Genomic DNA, 20,203 nt, shown 5'->3' on the forward strand with positions numbered 1-20,203 from the left:
CTCATTTTGTTACTATATTTTTTGAACTATATTTTGATATCAGTTAGCATGCTATGTTTTCTTTCTTAAGATTCACTATAGTATATTCTTTTCTTCCTTATAAATATATTTATGAGTATTATTCTGGATTCTCTATCTCATTCTATTCCATATATTGCTTTTTATACCACCCTGTTTTAGTTACTTAGTCTCATAATATATTTTGATATGAGGAAGTATGTTTGTATCCTTTAAGAATACTTTGTCCCAAAGGAGAAAAATAAAGCAAAGCAAAAAAGAATTATTTTGGCCACTTTAGGGTCTTTTCTAGTTTCACATTTTAAAAAATATTTTATTTATTTATTTATTTGAGAGCGAAAGAGGCAGATATACAGAGAGAATGGGTGTGCTAGAGCCTCTAGCTACTGCAAACAACTTCCAGATGCATGTGCCACCTTGTACATTTGGCTTATGTGGGTACTGGTGAATTGAACCTGAGTCCTTAGGCTTCACAAACAAGTGCCTTAACCAATAAGCCATCTCTCTAGCTCCTAATTTCACTTTTTTTTTTTCTGGCCCCATAGGATTATTTTTTTCTATTTTTTAAATGTCACTATGGTTTTCAAGGTTATAGCATTGAATCTGTCAATCTTTTCAGATAGCATGGGCATTTAAACAATGTTTAATTTTATACTGTATGTTTACAGGATATCTTTTAATGCATTTCTTTCATCAGTATTTTGTAATTTCCAGGTATATGTCTTTATCATCCATAGTTAAGTATATTTGGGACTGTTTGAATTTTCTTCTTTTAGATGCTGCTGTAAATGAGATAATGGAATTATTTTATTTTATTGTTAAGTAGAAACTTTGCATGGACATATTATATAGCAATTGATACCATCATTTTCCTATTCTCCCTGCTGCCACTCCACTGAGGGCCCTCCATGGCAGGATTGCTGGTATTCACCGTGAAGTTGTGGGTTATGAGTTGTGAGATCAGCAGTCAGTCATTGTGGGGAGGGCTTGGTCTCTGGATATTCCCCCCACCTTGTGGTTCTTACAATGTTTCTACCCCTTCTTCTACAAACTTCCCTGAGCCTGGTTGGATGTGTTGTAATTTTACTTTAGTGTTGAGTTTTCAGCAGCTTCTGGATTTCTGCTTTCATGCATTTTGAGTATCCTTAATGTTTTTCTCCATCACGCTGGGCCAAGTTGTCAGGCTCACTGTGGAAGCAGCGCTCTTGCTCATCTTGTCAGTTCCTCTGTGGTTTCACCTGGGCCCTGGCTGCTGTGTGAGAGGGGGTTCATCTCCTGCCAGGGAGTCAGCTATCTATACTTGCCTTTGTTGGTAGATTGTTCTTGTTTCTCACTGTTTTCTGAAAAAGAAAACTAGATTCTCCAATGGAGAGTGAGACCAAGATAGATTACAGGGGATATGCATTTTTAATTTAGAGAGACTGATGTGTGTAGCCTCACTTTTGGATGAAGGCTAGTGGGAGCTTCTTATTGGAGTCCATTGTCTTGGTTTCCATGGGATTCTGACTTGGTTTCTATTTCCAGTTTGGGGGCCTTTCCATTTACTTTAGGGTTAGTCATTAGTGACAGCAACTGGTGTGTGTGTGTGTGTGTGTGTGTGTGTGTGTGTGTGTGTGTGTGTGTGAGAGAGAGAGAGAGAGAGAGAGAGAGAGAGAGAGAGAGAGAGAGAGAGAGAGACTTTGTATTATGCAACTTCATTTGTTAGTTCTAACAGGTTTTGGGGAGCTTTTAAGTTCTATGTATAAGATCATAGAATTTGCAAATTGAGATATGTGAGTCCCTTCTTCCTGACTTGTGGGCCATATGTTTTTCTTGTCTAACTGTTTGTCTGGGAAGATGATAGACATTGTCTTCATTAGAAGTGATGTGAGTGAAGCACCTTGTCTTAGAAGAAAATTTTTTTGGTTTTCACCATTGAATATAATGTTAGCTGAGGGCTGGTCACATATGGCTTTTGTGTTGAAGTAAACTCTTTCTATATGTAATTTATTGAATTTTTATCATGAAAAGATGATGTTTTCCAAATATTCTTTAAAATTTTTATTTATTGATAAGATGGAGAGAGAGAGAGAGAGAGAGAGAGAGAGAGGGAGGGAGAGAGAGAGAGAGAGAGAATGTGTTCAAGGGCCTCTTGCCATTATAAACAAATTCCAGACACATATGCCACTTGGTGCGTCTGGCTTTGCGTGGGTACTGGGGAATCAAACCCAGGACTTCAGGCTTTGTGAGCAAGCACCTTTAACTGCTGATTCCTCAAATCATTTTTTAATGAATATATCCACATGTTTATGCATGTTGCTATTGTTTCTGAATTAGTTGAATGAATCTGAACTAATTAAATATAATTGAACAATGTCTGGCTTACACATAAATTTCCTTGCTCATGGTCTATGATCTACATTACCTAAAGCTATAAAACTTATAAAAAGCATAGACGAAAACTTCCCTGAGGCTGGTTTGTGTAGTGATTTCTTGGGGTTAGCATCTGAATTGCAAGCTAGGAAAAGGAAAATAGCTGTCTTGAATTAAAGATTCATATACTTCAAAGAAAATAATCCAAAATATACATTGGGGCATTAATACTTGTAAACCACATATCTTATAAGGATGTGATATCCAAAACATGTAAGTGATTCCTATGATTGAAGAGAAATAATTCTAAAAGGGGAAAGGATATAAGAAGATAGATAGTTCTTTAAAGAGGGTATAGACATAGCTAGCAGGATATGAAGGATGCTCAATATCACCAACCAGGGAAACTCAACTCAAAATCACAAAATATCTTCAAATACCCATGATGATAGCTGTGATGGAAACTATAAAATATGGGTTGTAGAGATGGCTTGGCAGTTAAGGTGCTTGCCTGCAAAGCCAAAGGACTCAGGCTCAATTCCCTAGGACCCATGTTACCAGGTGCACAAGGTTGCCCATGCATCTGGAGTTCATTTACAATGGCTATAGGCCCTGGTGCATCCATTCCCTCTCTTTCTACTTTTCCCTCTCTCTCTCATAAATAAATAAATAAAATTAAATGATTTAAAAAAATACAATAGGTGCTATGTGAATGTGCAAACGTTTGAATGTGCATACTTCTCATGAGAATGTCAAATGATACTGCTGCTGTGGCAGTTTTAGTTTCACTTAATAATTATCCATCAAAATAGTTATTTTTCAAGGATAAAAAAAGATATAAACTTCTTGACCTTCATATATAGCACCTCATGACCCTTGCAGGTTGTTTTTAACATTTTTCTTCCTTATCACTGTGAACTAATCCAATATGATTGGCAGTTCTCATGAACATCTGGATTCTCTGTTGGAATGTATTAGTTTTGGTTCAAAAGTTAACCCATCTGTTACGGTTTGGCTGTAAATGTCCCCACAGGCTCATGCATTTGAACACTTGGTCCACAGATGTTGATGCTGTTTGGGGAGGTCGAACCTTTATGGGATATGATCCAGCTGGAGGAAGTGAATCATTGCAGGGCTGAGTGATGAGGTTTATAGCCTGGTCTTCCTTCCTGTCACCTCTGTAATTCTTGATCTGTCTTAATGTAAGCAAGCAGCTTCACAATCCTTAGCCATGAGACCCCCCCCACACACACACTCACACACAGCAGGCTCTCAGTGTCATAATGGAGTCCAACCAGGAGCCGAAATAAATCTTTTTTTTTTTTTTTTTGGCTAATAACTTAGTCACAACAGTTAGAAAAAAGAAAACAAAAAAACAACTGGTTGTAGGAGTATAATCACTGCTGTGTTCAACATGACTATGTGGTTTAAAGGCCTTTGAAATAGATTTGTGGGAGGAACGTGAAAAAGGTTGGAACTATAGGCTAGAGTAGATTTAAAACTCTGTAATCAGAGCTTGATGGTCTGTATGGCTAGGAATCTAGAGAGAGAGACCTGAATGCCTGTAGAAATGCAGACAGTTGAGTCCTGGCTCATGAAGTACCCAATGCCACCAAGGTCTGTACTGAGAGTCAGCCTAGAATCCAATGAGTAGTATTCTGACAAAGCATGTGGCTGCATTCTGACAGTGTCCTGAAAACTTGAGTGAGGCTTGGTTAAAAAGTAATGGACTAATTAACTGGGTGGAAGAAATTTCAAGATAACAAAACCTTCAGGCTGTGGCATAGTTACTGTTCACTGGATTCAGTGAGGTTTATAGTGAGAATTTAGAGCAGAAAGATGTGAAAAATATATTCTGGTGTGAGATGGAAAATAATCGACTTTAAGATAGCAAATAAGGTGATTGTGGGCCAGTTGGATTAGTTCACAGTGATAAGGAAGAAGAATGTTGAAAACAACAATGACTGTAATTGTTAAAGAGATTAGGGCCATTAAAGGAAAGCCACACACTATGTCAATAGGAGCAATGCCTTGAGCTTAATGACAAAACTTTACTTATGGGAGGCTCCTAGATAAAATGATGCAAATCCATTTGTGAACCTTTCTAGGTCGAGTTTTAAATTTTCCCTTGAGATAGGATCTCACACTGCACTTGGCTTTGAAACTCACTGCATAGCTCAGGTATGCTTCAAACTAATAGAAATCCTTCTGTTTTAGCTTTCTAAGTGCTGAGATTATAGGCATGAACCATTATTCCTGACTTTAAAAATAAAAGGCAAAACAAACAAACAAAAGAAACCCTTTCATTTGAAAACCGAGTCCATGAACCAAGATAGCATTCTTTTGGAGTGAGCAGGTCTACTGAGAAAAATATTTTTACCCAGTTCAACCAGTAAGACATTCAGAATCTCCTGCAACTGTAGTCCAAGGAGCCAGGCTATATCTTGAGCTGGGAGCAAACCTTGGGGCCTTCTTCATGGGGCTGAGTGCTTAGGCATGCAAATGTAAGAGTGGGTGGATCATAGATACTTGTGACAAGGTTATACAAAGCCGCTGAAGCTACAGATGTGAAGCAAGGTCTCGTACTCTATGTGGAACTCCTGGGTGGGCTGTGTAGGAAGCTGTGAAGTGAAAGTTGAAATGAAGATACAAGGATCTGGGCAGAATCCAGAAATATGGGTTGTCCACCAGGAAAGCTTAGGCATATGGGGAGCCAGCAAATCTCTATCCCCTCAAAGCAGGAGCCAAAATGAACCCTTCCTCTCTTGATTTGTTTTTGTTCACTATGAGGAAAGATAACTTATATACAATGTCTCTGCTCTCTATCCCAATGCTTGTAAATTATGACCAAATTTTTTTTTTAAAACCTTATTTTTCCAAGACTCCAGAGGTATATTCCCAATTTTCCTCAGTTATTTAACAGAATGTTGAGTAACATATGTGCTTATTTTTTTGTAGGCTCAGTGCATGTATATTGGATGTACTATTAAAAGGCACTCTAGTTAATGAACAGAATGGTATAACCCAAAAAGTACTGCTTCATGTCCTTCTCTCTCTGGACCTGGCCTTGCATGTAATATATGTGAAGTAGTAGTGACTATTCACTTAATTTTATAATTATGACATTCAAATATGACAATGAACCTTGTTTTCCCTCTTTGCATCTATGTCCCTCTAGTATATACTCAGTTCAGGCAAAAAACTTGAATATAAAGAACATTCACATGTATTTGCTTACTAAATGAATTAGCATGTGTATGAATGACTGGAAGCTCATAGTCATGAATCTTAGGAACAGAATCATGAAAATTATCTTGTACAAATAAGAATAAAACCTTAAGGATCTGGAGAGATGGCTTAGCAGTTGAGCGTTTGTTTGTGAAGCATAAGGACTCTGGTTCAAGGCTCGATTCCCCAGTAACCCTGTAAGCCAGATACACAGGTGGCACATGCATCTGGAATTCGTTTGCAGTAGCTGGAGGCCCCAGTGCACCCATTCTCTGCTTTTCTCTCTCTGTCCGTCTGTCGCTCTCAAATAAATAAATTTTAAAAGAAAATAAAACTTTAAAAATAAAGGTTCTGAAGAGGGGACCATTAATTTGGTACTTCTATAGCCCTTTATCTTTGCCAAGGGCCATACAGATACTTAGTAAGAAACTAATGGGCTCTTTTAACCTGTGTAAATTAATATCGCCTGCAAGAATAATTTATACAGGAGTTAAAGAATACTAGGCAGTGAGTCTATAAAACAAGTTAAGGTGTTTGACCTGATACCTTGTGAAAATATGTTAACAAGATCCCATACAAGGCAGAATTCATAGTCTAATTTTTGCTTGTCTTCAAACCCAAATTCACATATATAGTGTTAACTGCCTATTGATTTAGAAAAGTGATAAGGAGTTACAAAATACATGTGATGAATTAGACTCTGGCTATATATCACTTGTTCTCTACAGAACAGAAACTCATAAATCATAGAAGTGCCTTGAAATGCAGGTTTTAGTAAAGTATGGCAGCATTTTTTTCCCTGTGTTAAATAGGTTTCAGAGACTTATGAAATTTAAATTCTATCAATGCAAGGACAGTATTAATCCTTTTCTGAAGGAGAAATTCATTCACTAAATGTGTTTTAAGAGTCTGGTATCCAAGTGAAGTTTTCTAACACTTTTTAATTTTGTGATATAAGTTTATTATAAGTTGAGAATAGCTAGAAATAGTATTACTGACAAAAAAGAGGAAATAGTATTTAAAGTATTAGAAGGTACCCTTGTACCTTAATACTGAAGGACTTCAGAAGCGAGCTGTTAATATGAATAGGATTCAGATCTTGGTACTTACTAGTTGTGTGATTATGGGCAATATGCCTAACAATTACTTTGTTTAGTTTCCCAGCTATGTTAGGAACAGAGGAAATAGAGAGACCTTTCTAGTCTAGTACTTTTCATGTATGACTGAGACAGACTGATATGTTATTCAACCTTTTATAACATCATAGAAGAATTATCTTACTCTGCTTAATTATCTTTAGAAAACATTTTAATGATATCAATTTTCAAATATGCTTCATTTTTTACTTAGTCTTCCTTTTGTTCATTTATAATTTTGTTGACTAGATGTGCATTTTCTCAAGTTCCACATGGTGCCAGGCATTACAATCAAAGATGAATGACATCTAGTCTCTGCCGTGCTTACAGAGCTGACAGACTAAATAGAGGTAGCATCAGGCTATGGGGGTAGCATGATTAGTACACATTGAAAAACCAACCTGAGCACAGGCATTTGGTTTGTGATATTTGCTTCCATTCATTCAAGAAATATGTGCACCAAGTGACTTCAGTGTGTGCCAGAGATCTTTGCAGAAACTGGGGTAGACCAGTGAATAAAGTAAATTTCTTAGTTTATTGAGCTAGTAATCCAGTGACTTGGGAGAAAAAAAAAAAAACATAAACTATAAGAATGGATAGCTATGATGTGGTATATCTACACAATGGAATTCTACACAGCAGTAAGAAAAAAATGACACAATGAAATTTGAGGAAAAAGGGTTGATCATTCGCAGTGAACTTACCCAATCACAAAAAGATAATCACTGCATAGTCTCACTCATCTACAGCCCCTAACCTGAATCTACCCAAGATGCCAGCATACCCAGCGAGCATCTCGAGGACTAGACAATAGGATGGGTGGGGAGGGAGAGGGTGGGAGACATAAATCTAGACCTAAAGGGCCATAAAATTCTACAGGCAGACCAAATGGTTGGACCTTCACCAGGCCCTTAGAGGGAACATCTGAGCCACAAGACACTGGGAAGGGTATGATGAAGACTGACCTTAATCTTCTACAGCTTCTCTCTCTCTCCCTCTTCTCTCTAACTCTTTTATATTAGTTAGCTTTCTCTCCCTTTTCTTAGTGGTTACTGACCTGTAACTCTCATTACCAGCATATGGCTATTATACACAATGAGCTTTTGATCAGAGAGACCTACAAGGTTTCCTAAGAGAATGACAGATTTCTATCAGAGTACTTCATGACTCACCAAAGGTTAGTGGTAAGGCCCTATTGCTGAAGACACCATATGCAGTTGACATGTAAAATGGAATGCCATGGCTGAAATCTGGAAGAGAGTCAGTCCCCAGTCAGCACATCTCATGCCAGAAGGTGCTACATGGGCAACTGGGGGAAAATGACCAATATCTGTCCAACCAACTCATGGTCTAACCTACTTAGCAGCAAATAACCTGTTGTGATGCTCATACAAGTACAATAGTGGCACACAGCCATGGTGGGAAACCAACTGCTCTTGATTTGGCTAACTGATCTGCTCAGTGGTACAAGACCCATAGCTGGAGCTGGGAAACAAGTCAGAACCATATCCAAACATGAGCCCGCTCTCCATTATCAAGCTACCATAAATTGTGGGCTACCAGAGGGACTACACCTATTAAATTCTCTATAAAAACATAAGGGTTATCTCATTTGTCTGGTGCTAACTTCACTCTCTGTTGGAGAATCTGCTTCTTTTTTTCAGATAGACGCAGATCCTAAGGAGAGAACCAGAGAACCACCCCATCATACCACACAAAGGCCCCAGTTGAGACTAAGAACAATTGGTGAAACAACCAAGGGTGCCTTTTCTTGGTGAACTGGGTACCAGCACAATGGTGAAGGAGCTCAACACAGAGAACAATCGACTCCTGTCATATCAGATATACAGAGACCCAGAGGCTCCCAACATCTCATCACTGAAGCAGACCAAAAATGAACCCAACATGGCTCAGGGAAATTTTTTGTGGAAGAGGGGCCAGAAAGAATGTCAGAGCGACACGTTGGGTCATGATATGCAGAGACATTTATCCTACCATAACTGTGGGGGCCATGGGAAGTGGGTAGGACATGGATGAGTCTAACAATGGTACTAACTTGACTGTATTCACTGAGTATAAAACTAATTAATAAAAAATTAATAAATTTAAAAACACATAAACTAATAGATAATATAAACTGAGGTCCAGTAAGTGTTACGGAGGAAACAAAAGCAGCATTAAGAGACAGAGTGTAGGTAGTGTCAGGCACTACACAAGACCACATAATAGGAGGAACAGATCATGACATCAAAATAAAAGACTGACTGAGAGGGGGAGGAGATATGATGGATATAGCGGAGTTTCAAAGGGGAAAGTAAGGGAAGGGAAGGAATTACCATGGGTTTTTATCTACAATTATTGAAGTTGTCAATAAAAATAAGAAAGACAAGAGTGTGTCATGGGTTTATGTGTTAGAAAAGATGGGGAGCATGGGATTTTGTATGGAGGGAGCAACCCAAGCCCCAGGGGGAGGGCTGAAGGTATAGCATATGTGGGGGCCCAGATCAGGTCTCCAGTCCAGCAGTGAGGACAGCATAGTCTCAGGAGAATGATCAAGGGGAGTGTTATTTAAAAGAATTTTCCAGAAGGTGATAGTGTAATCATGAACAGGTTACAGGGTCATGTAGAGGAGGGACATCATCCCAGTTTCATTCTAGAGGACCTGGATGGTAGCAAACAACAGCATACTTTTCTTTCTCCCCTCCCTCCTCCCCATTTGTAACTTGCTGTAGAAGACCTGAGACTTCCATTATACATATGAGCCCCCATACCTGATTCCTGTTCTTTGGATTAAAATGCATATATATATTTGCTGAAAATCTTTAACAGCAAACAAATCATTTAAAATACTAGGGCTGGAGAGATGGCTCAGTGGTTAAGGTTCTTGCCTGCAAAACCAGAGGACCTGGGTTCTACTCCCCAGGACCCATGTAAGGCAGATGCACAAGGTGGCACATACATCTGGACATCTGGAATTTGATTGCAGTTAGCTGGAGGCCCTGGCATGCCCATTCTCTCTCTCCCTCTCTCCCTTTATCTCTCAAAATAAATACATAAAAAATTATTTTAAAATACTATTATTTGTTACTAACTTCATATCTTCTGCAGCATTTTTCTTTCCTACTGTGGTAGATTTCACTCAGTGGGTATTAGGCACTCGTGACACTATCATTAGAATGTTTGCTACATGGATTGTGATCATGTTCAGGGAAGTCATTTTCCTAAGGAAAAATTTCTTGATGATAAATGAGGGTTTCCTGAGACTTGCTGATAAGTATTTGTATTTATCCATACATATTTATTTGCACTATGTATATGGGTCTTTGTGTATGTATGCATGCACTTATTTATATGGATATATGTTAACGAACATGTGATTTTGTGGGATATCATGCAATAAAACAACTATTATTTATTTAGTTAACTCTTTGGGTCAAGTATCCTGACACAGGACTTCAGCCCTCAGTAACCTTCAGTGTGTGGGCATTCTCATTTTAAAGAGGAAGAAACAATGGGATAAAGTTGATAAAGACAAACAGAATAGTAGGAAAAGTAGCAACAAGAATTTAAGCCCAAGTCAGTATGACTAAATGGTCATGCCAATTCTTCAGACAGACGCAGTTAGTAAACTACAGAATGTATTTTACGGCAAGGGAATTTACTTTTAAGGAAAAATGAAGCCAGGCTCTATCTACACTCTTTGTTACTAAAATCATATTTCCGTTAACTTGTTTAGCTTTTCTCCAGTGGTTCTCAATAAAGAGGTTATTTCATTTTCAGCAAACACATGCAGATATTTGCACTAGTGGCTTCATTTTGGGGGAGTAGTACAATACTAATCTGTACTTTCCCCCCCTTTGTTAGACTGTTGCTTCCCTATAAATAAAAGAGCAAAAAGCTGTTAAACCACATTCAATGAAACAATCCTCCGGGTTTTTTTTTTTTTTTTTTTTTTTTTTTAACAAGCTTTTGTAAAATTGAAATGATCTGGGTTAAAAACAAAGTCCTGGCTGGCAGTATAGTGAACAGATGAGCTCACCCCTGGTATGCAAAGCTGCCGAATTAGCTGGTTAAACAGGCTGCTGAGATAATTACATTGTCTGTTTTGTGACACATTACACCGGTGCACTTGGGATTAACCTGTTCTCTTGTGTCTATTCTGATCAGTTTTTTAGACAGCCTTTTATCTGATGAAGGAGAAGAGACATCAAAAGAGAAGGGGGCGTGGGTGAAAAGAAAGAACTCACATAAAACTGAAGAGTTAAAATTTCTATTTAGATTACTGAACGTATATCCTTCATTTTCATAACTTTGCTTGCTCTCTAGAGACCTCTGCTGGAAATTACAGGTATAGAATAACATCATTGCGTTTTACTATGGCCATTATGTCATAAACTCAGTAACTAATTTAAGAATAAAATTTCAATGCCATGTCATAAACATAACACATTAACTACAAAACTATATTTGAGACAAAACATTCTGACACTCAAAAATTTCTGGAGGTGCTCTAAGGCTGAAAATGAGCTGGTAGTCAGCACACACTCATAGTGCTGTTAGGAATTTTAGTTCATTATTTTCATATTTTGTTAATTCTGTCAAAGTTCAAGTGGGATTATTTATCTTGAATACATGTGGCATGTGAAAACTAAAACAACTATCTCTGAAGATTGTAAATGACCTTGAATTTCTTATCATTATACTTAAGGGGGAATTATTGAGACCTTTTCATAATATGGGAGTGTAACAAACCTAAGATTTCATCACTGATGATAATTTAGATCAAGAACAATTAAGAGAATAAATAGAAACCCTGTCCATTAATAGCCCCTGACTATGCAAATTGAATTTAACCAACTATTGAGCCTCTGGCTACAGGGAGATGCAATTTAAAGCAGGTGTAATAGATTTTAACAACTCGAATTTGTTTGTCACACTGTACCAACTAAGATATTAGTTAAATGGGCCAAGAAATTTCCCTTCATGTTAATGAACATCAAATTTAACTCCTGCTGTTCTTCTCCACCCCACCCCCCCCCCAGCCAGAGAGAGCCATACTTGATTTGATAGGATAGGCCAGCATTCAAAGTAGTTTCTAGTAAGCAAGATTGGGGATGAAGTTTAACTAATTGAATCTGAATCCTTCACACATTTTCAGTTTGTTTAAAAGGACCTTAAAATGTTGGCATGTTCCCTCTCTTTGAAAGGGTCCATAATACGATGGTTTGATACAAGAGGCCTGGCCACCTTCCACTGTAAAATTCTGTGGTGATGTTACAGAGCATGTTGACACAGGACCAGGAGTGGTCTGTTTCCTTGAGAAATTAAAAAAAAAAAAAATGTTCATCAAGAGAAAGAAAAGCCTTCTTCACAGCATTTACTCAAGTCAGTTCTATGGGCTCTAGGTCTGTATAGTTTCATATTAATTGTGTAAATGCAGGCAAAAGTAGGAAACAAATAAGGAGAATTGTGTCTTTTGTTATCTCAGATAATAGAAAGAAATTAAAAAATACATGTGCCTTTATGACCCTAGTCCCTGTGGCTCCTACTGTGTACTCATAATTTCACTAAATATGAATGAGATAACTGTACAAGACAAAATATTTTCTAGTCAATTTAGGAAAAGACATTTTTTTCCTTTTAGGCTTTCAAAAAATATTTTTTACACCCCAGCTGTGAATTATTTCTTTCGTTTAACCATTTTTAATGCTTATGCTCATTTTTTTTTCATGTACTTATACCATAAGTCCCATTTTCTATTAATCAAGAAAGAATGTGGACAAATGATAGTTTTGTCAAACATTTACTACAGAACATAACATGCAACATTTTTACATAGTGATCCGGTGAGGGGGGAATTGTTAACATATTTTACAGGTGGAGATGTGTGGTGGTGTAGAGAACCTTTGTAACTTGCTTCTGTCACCATGGCTCAAGAGTGGCAGATTCTATCTTCAAATCCGAATGCTTTCTACCCTAAAGCCCAAGTTAAGTGTTAGTGCTACTTTTGAAAAGTGCATAACAATGCAGTGAAGTCATCTGCAGGAGACTGATTCTAAGAACCTTTTGGATACCAAAATACACAGATGCTTGTGATTTTTACAGACAGTGGTATATTGGATCATAGTGAATGACCATCACTTTGTGCACTTTAATCATATTGGATAACCTACCCAATCTAAAACAATGTAAATTAAACCATATTGTTCATGTGCTAGTGACAAGACAAAAAGTGTATAATAATTTTTTCTTCAATGCTTTCAACCCACAGTTGATTAGATCTATGGACGTAGAGCTGACAGATGCCATGGGCACGTGTATACCTCTTTTGGTAGTTGGATAAATTTTATATGACTTCTTCAGAAGAGAAAATAGATGGGCAATAAGAATAGTGGATCTGAGACAGGAATGCTGGTCTCAGGGTCCTGAGTCCCCTGATCTTTCCTTGCACGTTAGTGGTAGTGGTGGGCAGCTGGCTTCATAGATTCAAACATGGAAGTTGAACGGTTGTCACACAGTGTGCACAGATGTTTGTGTGAGGATCCTGCTGAGAGTGACTTTGAAACGAAGTTCCCTTGAGTTTGAATTCCATTAGACCCTTTGGCAACTGTGTCATAAGGGAAGGCTTTTGTCTTTGAGACTCTGTTTTCTCATCTGGTAAATGGGGATATTAAGACACACCCTAGGTAGTAGTGAAGGTGAAGTTCAACACTGAAAGGCCTAACTATACATGAAAAGTGCAAGGTACAACCTGAACCTGCCCGAGATGCTGACATACCCAAGAGGAAGGCTCAGGGACACTCGTGAAAGAGGGGGCAGAAAGATTGTTAGGGACACACGTTGGGTAATTATGTACAGAGACATTGCCTCTTGCTCATAACTGATGGCTAACCTCACAATGCATCCTCAACGAGGAGGGTCTCTTCAGAGGGGGAAGGACAGGAAGGAGGCTAATGATGGTGCCAACATGGGTGTTTACACACTGAGTATGGGCATAACTAATAAAGGGGGAAAAAAGTGCAAGGTATGTTCTGAGCTTATCCTCTCACAAAAATCCAGGAGAAACTAAATGTGTGGACTGGATCCGGGTAGGCAAGAAACAGAATCCTGCAAAACCAAACTTGACAGAATGAATCCCTGAGTTTTGAGCATGATTTTGTCAGTTTGGGATGTAGCTTCAAGAGGAGTGTTTAGGGAGAAAATACAACTTGAGATGAGCCTTGAAAGATAAGAAGGATTTGAATATTTGAGAAAGGAAGTCATATTATTCAACGAGGACAGTACTAGCTGAATTGCTTGGGTATAATGAAAGTCCAATCTGGTTACAAAAATACCATTCCAGTGAAGAGCTTTAATGATATTTCTGCACCCCAGCAGATGACCCACTTATTTAAATACCACACTGCATTCAATACTACAGAATTCCTTGATGACACAATTTAGTCTCTGGCAATTGGCTGTAATTTAATCAGTGTGGAAATTGCGAACACTTCTCTTGGAGTCAGCACATTGCTTCTTGGTTTAGCATTCTCCATTAGCCTAAGTTAGGCTTCTGGTCCTGTGGTCTTCTTCTGGAAAGACACTTCTGTAATTTCACCATCAGTTCTCTCAGAACATGCTGGCATGCAGGCCATAGAGTATTTCACCCTGTTTGCTCTGTCTGCCATTACCTTCATCTCCACACAGACGTCTTTCCTTTTGCTCTGACTTACTGGTGATTAGTATGACTATATTTGTTCACAGAGTTCTTTGTGGATCATGAATGGCAAAAGGAACAGTTATGGACCATCTTTTATTTATGTTACAATCTGGACATCTTCACACAGTCATAGTTAAGAGCATACTTAGTAGTGACCTTCTGGGAGGAAAATATGTCAATAACTCTAAATTCTCATACCCTTGGTTATTTTCACTCACATGTAGATACCCTTCCATAGTGTCCATAGGAAAAGAAGTAAACATAGTCAAGACAGGAATGAGTGGAGAGGTAGGATATGTTCATACTATGAACTGGCATGTAGTTACTAAAAATAAGATATGAACTGATCACTATGGAAAGATTACTAAAATATAATCTTAAACAGAAAAAGGGAGAACTCAAAATAGCTTGTACCCATTTAGATGGCCAGCCCATTGGCCCAGCACAGTTTATTGAAAGGACATTCCTTTCTCAGGTGACACCTGTGCATAAACCAAGGGTGAATATGTTTGTGACTCTTCTGGATTCACTGTTAGGTTCCACTGGGCTACTTGTCTGTCCTTGTGCAAATATGATTGCCTTAAATACTTTAGGTTTAGAATAAGATGTATTTTGTATGGTCTTGATTTTCTCTGTATCTCTTTGTATTTTCAACATTACCTTCCATAATCTTGGCACTTTATATTTCAATACCAGTTTGTTTCTTTTTTTTAAGTCCACCAGTTACAACTTCCTTCACAAAATTTACTAATTTTGAGGGTTAGGTTTCTCTGACTCTGTGGCAATTGGGATGAAGTGTTACTTTTAACAATGTGGAATCTTCTGTACCATAACCTTGGAATATTATTTCATTAAGTTTTTTAGATACTAAAGTTAAAATATTAAAAATACTATTGAAGCTATCTTAAAGCTTCTGCTTAATAAGTGTCTTCAGTTTCATTAGACTTACTCCTAAGTTGTTTGTTTTTGATGCATTTTACAAATGGTATCAGTTTACTGTAGTGCAACTAGCCAGTCCTTGAAAATTTTTGGCAATTTTTCTGATCATTAAAAGGTACTATTAAAATAATCATAGAAAAGTCATCAAAATTATGTGTAACAAAGATGTATATATATATATGATTCTGCAAAACAATAGTAAGAGAACAGGTAACTCAGTTTTCAATAGAGCAACAAAGAATGGTATTTCCCAAGAGGATAATCCAAGGGGCAATAAACATTCAGGAAAGGAATTTAGAAATCACAATCAGACAGTACTTACTATACAGGCAGCACTAAAATTAACAAAAAAAATCTGATAAAACTCTCAGGACATATGGAGAACAAATGGAATTCTCACATTTATACCATTTGTTAGCCTTTTTAAAATGAGGACTGGGGCTGGAGAGATGGCTTAGCAGTTAAGGTGCTTGCCTACAAAGCCTAAGGAGTCACATTTTATTCTTCAGACCCCATGTAAGCCAGATAGACAAGGTGATGCAAGGGCACAAGGTGGCACATGCATTTGGACTGCTGGAGGCCCTAGCATGACAATTCTCTTTCTCCTTCTGTCTCTCTCTTATAAAAAAGGAAAAGGCCAGTGTCCAGTCTGTTGGGTTTGCCTCAAAAAAAAAGAAAAAAAAGAGGACTGTTCCTAGTGTTGAGTATAAAAAACATAACCAGCAATTATACTCCTACACAAATATCTGACAATAGTGTACCCCTATATAAACAACCCACTAAATGGAAGAAATTATTTCAGCAAAGGGTATATGGCTGCATTAAATAAAACAGCCTCAAATTGTCCGTTAGCAGGAGAATGGATGGCAATGTGTTCAAACCTTAAACTACAATATAGTGTGTGTGTGTATGTGTGTGTGTGTGTGTGTGTGTGTGTGTGTGTGTGTGTGTGTGTGTGCATATATATATGGCTTCTATATTTCAATATGTTAGAAATTTCATAATAACAAAATAGATTGTGTGATGGTATGATGGATAAGTTTTAGACATAATGGTCAGTGTAAATAGCCTGAAGGAATATATTTTATATGATTCAGGCTAACTAATTAATGTTTCTCAGATTTAGGATAAAAGGTTTTTTTATTCTCCCCCTTGGGAAAAAAGAGAGGGTTGGCATTGGTAAAGACATAGAGAACCGTTCTGGGAAGCTTATACTATTCCTCTTCTGATTCAGGTGGCAATTACATGGGTGTGTTCACTTTATGGCAATTCCTCAGCTATTCTACTTTAGAATTGTATACTTTTCTATGTGTATATTATAGCTCAATAAAATAGACCTATCAAAGAATTGGAACTTTTCTGGATACATACGTGAAACTCTACCCTTTCTGGATGAGTTAGATTGTAGATTTAGAGAAATATAATAGTTTTTATTTTGAAAGATTCTCATTATTTATCTTTGCCCACCAGCATATATTACTTGTGTCATTTTTCAACATCAAAAACATTAAGTCAGAGTGAAAATATCTAAGAAATCACTCATATGTTAAATGGAAGTAATCGTTCCCATCCTGTAGCCTTATTGTGCAAACTGCATGCTAAAGAACATACTGGACATGTCTATGTCATGCGAGGAATGTAAACACAGTGACCATATGGGTTCAATATTATCTTTTGCCTATCACTAATATTCTCAAAATATGTATAGATACATACTTATTTTAGAGAGCCAGAGAGGGGGGGGGAATTGGTGCACCTCAGCTGCCACTGCAATTAAACTCTAGATGCTTGCACCAGCTAGTGGGCATGTGTGACCTTGTGCTTGCTTCACCTTTGTGCATCTGGCTTATGTGGGATCTGGAGAGTTGAACATGGGTCCTTAGGCTTCACAGGCGAGCTCCTTAACTATTAAGCTATCTTTCCAGCCCTCACAGAATATTTTGTTTTTGCAGTGTATTTGCATTTTATATTTATGAAAAAGAATAACTTCAATATTTATTTTTGCCAGGTGTGGTTTACAGGCCTTTAATCCCAGCACTGGGGAGGCAGGTGTGGTAGGATCACTGTGAGTTCAAGGCTACCCTGAGACTACATAGTAAGTTCCAGGTTAGCCTAGGCTAGAGTGAGACCCTACTTTGAAAAAAAAAATTATACAATGTATTTATAAAGTCTAATTCCTTATATTTTATATTCTCATCATGAGGTTAATGAATATGAGTAATTTTAGTATACAAGGGAACCTACAGAATTTCTGATATTCATAAACCTTCCGATGTCAAGTTTAAGTTAGATATGACTTTCTGTATAAACTGCTATGAGAAACAGATCACACATCTCTGTCTTCTTACAAACTCACAAATCTTTCCAAAAGCTTTTAATTAGATTATTTTGATATACTTTGGCAACATAAATTATCATTTACGGACTTTAAAATATTGAACACTGGTTTTTGAACAGTTTATAAAGTGCAGATATTTATTCACCTCATAGTTTTGGAGGCTGATAAGTCCAAGACACAGTGTTGCCATATTGGGAGGCCTTCTTGCGACACAGTGAAACTATAAGTCCAAGTGAAACTGTAACTTCAGCATCAACAGTGAACACAATAGCAGTTACCTGCCAAGTGTCAGCTTGAAGTTCCTGAACTTAATCAGTCCTGTGTGTTTAGTAAGGAGTTTCTCTATAAGTAGGTGTTTTTATTTGAGAATTATAACCATGATGACCATATTAGAGTATTTTACCTATGATAATATTATAGGAAGATACAATAATTGTTGCTTTCGTCAAGAAACTTGGTTTTAGCAAAATCATTACTTTTCATATGTAGAATCCAAAGAAGGAAAACTAATGTTCACAAAACCTCATGTACTCTCATTTCATGAACTCTATCTTGATAGGTAAATGATAATTTGAACAGCATCAGTGCTGGGTAATATTATGGAAAAGATTAATTCAGGACTCAAGTGTTTTTATATTGTTTTGGTATTTTAACTTCCATATCTCAGTGTTACTTTCACTGACAAAATTCAACCTAACAATTAAAGAATGGAAACAGAAAAGGAACTAATATGTGTTGCCCCTAGTTGTGGTAACCTTGTATAATTTATTGGCTAATTCTATGTGAAAACCTTACAGATTAAAGATTATTCCCTTCATGTTATAGGCAAAGAAAAATGAAGTTCAAAGGATTAGGAAACTTGTCCAAACTCACCCTAGCCAGCCAAGGCAGGGATTCCAAGGTGATTAATTATCTCTGAATATATCACCAGTGTTCTATTAATAAAATGACTTGATGATGCTACTTTTATTTGTCAATAAATGGGAATTGTATTAATGCTTATGATTATTTTGTTCACTACTTTGTATTAACAAGAATTATTTTTTATGCAGGCCCAAAAAAACTGGCCTTTTTAATGAGAGAAAGCAAGAGTGAGAGCAAGAGAGAGAGATGCAAAGAGAGAGAGAATTGGTGTACCAAGGCCTCCAGCCACTATAATCGAACTCCATATACATGTACCACCTTGTACACATGTGCAACCTTGTGCATGCATCACTTTGTGTGTCTGGCTTATGTGGTGTCTGGGTAGTAGAACATAGGTCTTTAGGTTTTACAAGCAAGTGGCTTAACCACTAAGCTATCTCTCTAGCCCTAATATTTTTAAGCTATTACTTTTGCCAATTTTATAAGTATAATGTTTTCAGTGCTCAAAGAACATATCAAATTTTTAATTTTTTAAACTACAGTCTCCTTCAGACAGAAATATCAAAAGTGCATTTGCTAATTCAGGCTGGACTTTAAAATTGTCCATGTTCGAGAGAGATAGATGCAAGTTATACAGAAGAGACCACAATACCAAAATGTTTTTCAATCATTTAAAGAAATTATTGTATCTCTATTTTAATGAGTTTGTGTAGGTTGAATGGTAGAGGAAGGAAAGACTACAGAGAACTTTGTTGGAACTGTGCTGCTGGCATGAGTGCTGGCTGCGTCCTGCTGTCCACGTCCAGAGAGCTTGGTTAAGATTAAATTTGCAATGAACAGATGTGTTTGGATAAAGATGTAGAATTGAGAAATTTAAGAGCAAAATTTTAAAAAAACTCAAACAAGTTTAAAATTACTGGCATTGAGACTGGTTGCGGAAGCTGTTACTGTTAAGAAGATATCACCGCAATTAAGGTGGCACTGCTGCCTTATTTTTATTTTATTTATTCTATTGTTACGCTGAAACAATAGAAAGGATGCCTGAGGAAATAGAACCATGCATTTTGTACTTGCAATAGATTTCTTTATTTTAACTTGTAAGGAGAGAGAGAGACATAGAGAAAGAGAGAGAGAGAGAGAGAGAGAGAGAGAGAGAGAGAGAGAGAGAGAGAGAGAGAGAATGGTTAAACCAGGACCTCTAGCCCCTGCAAAAGAACTTCAGATGCATGTGCCACTTTGTACATCTGGCTTTATATGGGTACTGGGAAATTAAACCTGGGTCAATAGGCTTTGCAGGCAAGTACCTTTAACCATTGAGCAATCTCTCCAGCCCAGATTTCTTTTTTAAAGGTGGTAGGTTATGGGGATAAAATCTGTTTTCTACACCAAGGTCTTACTTCCTTCTTTCTCCTCTCTACATTGTTTGTACTCATCTTTCAGAACTGAGATGAACTGTGATTGTGTAGAGATTTCTCACTATAGTTCTCCTTTGTGTAGTCTATTGTTACTGTATACTTTTATTATGAATATACTTTGTTTCCCTAATAGTGAATTTGTGATTCAATGCATCATCTTCCCATATAGCTTTTGGGTATTCTGAAGTTTTATTTGAGTTTGATTTTATACTAT

The sequence above is a fragment of the Jaculus jaculus genome, chromosome 4, assembly GCF_020740685.1.
Source record: "Jaculus jaculus isolate mJacJac1 chromosome 4, mJacJac1.mat.Y.cur, whole genome shotgun sequence".
In the NCBI taxonomy this organism is placed as follows: domain Eukaryota; kingdom Metazoa; phylum Chordata; class Mammalia; order Rodentia; family Dipodidae; genus Jaculus; species Jaculus jaculus.